At 43.0% G+C, this 2,300-nt stretch overlaps 1 pseudogene; it reads right to left on the reverse strand.

Annotated features, from left to right (window-relative positions):
• The window catches only part of LOC102496839 (ferritin heavy chain pseudogene), a 1,404-nt pseudogene extending 537 nt beyond the window's left edge, over positions 1-867 (reverse strand).
• Between the last annotated feature and the right edge of the window lie 1,433 nt (positions 868-2,300).

Raw genomic sequence — 2,300 nt, forward strand, 5'->3', positions numbered from 1 at the left:
GCTCCAGGTTGAGTTGGTTGGTGATGGCGGTCTCACAGGATGGGTGGTAGTTCTGGAGCACCCACAATGGTGAGGGCGGGTTAGTCCATGTTGGCCGTTGGTAGGCTGAGGCAATCAGGATCAAAGTTGAGCTGGTGCTGTTAGGTGCAGCACGCAGTGGCAGTGGTGGAGGTGGCTGTGAGGGGTCATAGAGGCACAACCAATGTGGGAGAGGGGGCGACTGTTGGGCAGTGGGTTGGCCAGGGACCATCAGTGGGCAGGTCGTCCTTCACAGGAAGAGAGTCAGGTGGGTTAGGAGGGTCAATGGGTCTGCCAGGAGCTGAAATAGGGAGTAGTGTCCATTACAGGAAGTGGGGCATGAGGTTTCGGGTCTGGGAGCCAGTTGGTACATGGGCCTTTGCAGCATTCCATGAGATATCCTGGAGATTCTGAATTGTCTGGCCTCTACTGTATTATTTGTCAAATTATTAGCTTTCATTATTTTTGAGTAATTATTTTTGATAGTGTTCAAGATCTTGCAAATGTCTAAGCATCACAGAGAGGACAAGTTGGAGGAGTGGAGGTGGTATGCCTGCCATGGACGGTAAGTGGTACTATAGGGTTTGTTACAGGAAGAGGGGTCAGGGATCAGACATCAGAGGTGTCAGGTGACTCATGGGATAGGAGGTCAGCCACAGAACAAAGGAGGTCCCCAGAGAGAGGGCAGTGGGGTCTGTTAGAGGAAGGACAGAGTGTTAGGGGTCCTGGGGGGTTGGCAAGGACATAGGTGCAACAGAATTCTCTAAGGTATCTTGGAGATTCTGAGTTGTCTTGCCTCTATTGAAATATTGTTTTCAATTTGTTATCATGCTCTAATTAATTTTTTTTTGGGGGGGAGATTTTTGCTATAGGTTATGTGAGCTCACCAGAGAGACAGAGAGAGACAGAGAAATAGAAAGCGAGAAATGACCCCCTAGGGGCAATGGCCATGCCACCATCCCTTCCTCCTCCACTCTCTCAGGACATTGGGCAAACATGCACATGAACCTGGCATGAGTTTTAAGTTGCCAGGTCTGGGATTTGAACCGCAGTCAACTATGTGGGAGTCCAGCAAGGTAACTATTACACCATCTGCTGGTCCCATCCTGTTTTAATTATTTTCGAGTAATTATTCTTGACAGTGCTCAAGATCTTGAAAAGGTATAGGGAAGGGGGGGCTGTCAAGGGTCAGTCAGTGGTTGGGGTGACGAGCTCTGATTTCCATTATAAGTCATAGTGACTCTGCTCCTGTGACCTGTAGGTTTTAATTTTGAAATAATATTCCTGTGTCCAGGCACTTTCTCTGTCCTCTATTTTTTCCCATCCATAACAGGCTGTTATTTTATAAATATATTGACTTCCTTAAAATTCTGACAACATGAATTTGATTTTTTTTTGGTAAAGTTCTGTTTTCTTTCTTGTATTTATATCTGTTTTCTCCCTTCAGTATTAGTTCTATTTGTTAAATATTATCTTCTCTTCCATTTTCCTCAAATATTCAGCAAACCTTTGTCCATTCATAATTGGGAATAAAGGACTGGTTCAGTTAGCCTAAGTAATTAGAATGGATTTGATCCACAGTTGACATGTCCTTTTCACTGAAAGTCTTCCCCTGTGAATCGGAGGGCAAGGTATGTCCATCAGTGAGTGCGTACAAGTTACGGAGCTTGCAGACGGGACATAAATCATCCAAATGAAAAAATCATGGCCTTGAGGACATAAACAGATCTCCCTTCTAGCCAGATGTATACTTCTGTGTGTGCTGTGCATTCTGTAGTTGTCTCAAGTCTGCTCTTTTATTGGAATTGTTTCTTAGGTCGGTCATTCCTTGTGTTTGTAGTTTCTGGGAATTAAAAGAGTTTGATACCACTGATTCTTCCTGCCTAATGTTAAGTAGGGGTAGTGGGGGGGGGCAGAGCAGGGCAGAGGCAGACAGATATACTATTCAGGGAGTAACTCTTTAGCCTCACAGTTGATGGAAGTCCCTCTTTAGTGTTTCAATTTTATTGACTCTTGACGTTTCTCTAAATGTGGTTCGGTTTTTTGTTGCGGGTGTTTCAAGTTGTCTAAATTAAGTATTCTAATAGCATCTGCTTTTCCTATCTTCCAAAAATTTTTCACAATTTCTGATCTGCTAAAATCACCATTTCCTGTATATATGTGGGGTTTCTTTTTGCATGTTTTGCCACTAATGTGATTCAATTATCATTTAAAAAGAGTTCCTTTTCTTTTTTTGAGAGGTTTTTTTTTTTTTTTTTTTTTTTTTTTTTTTTTTGCGCAAA

Source organism: Tupaia chinensis, unplaced genomic scaffold (genome assembly GCF_000334495.1).
Source record: "Tupaia chinensis unplaced genomic scaffold, TupChi_1.0 Scaffold144599_1, whole genome shotgun sequence".
NCBI classification, from domain to species: Eukaryota; Metazoa; Chordata; class Mammalia; order Scandentia; family Tupaiidae; genus Tupaia; species Tupaia belangeri.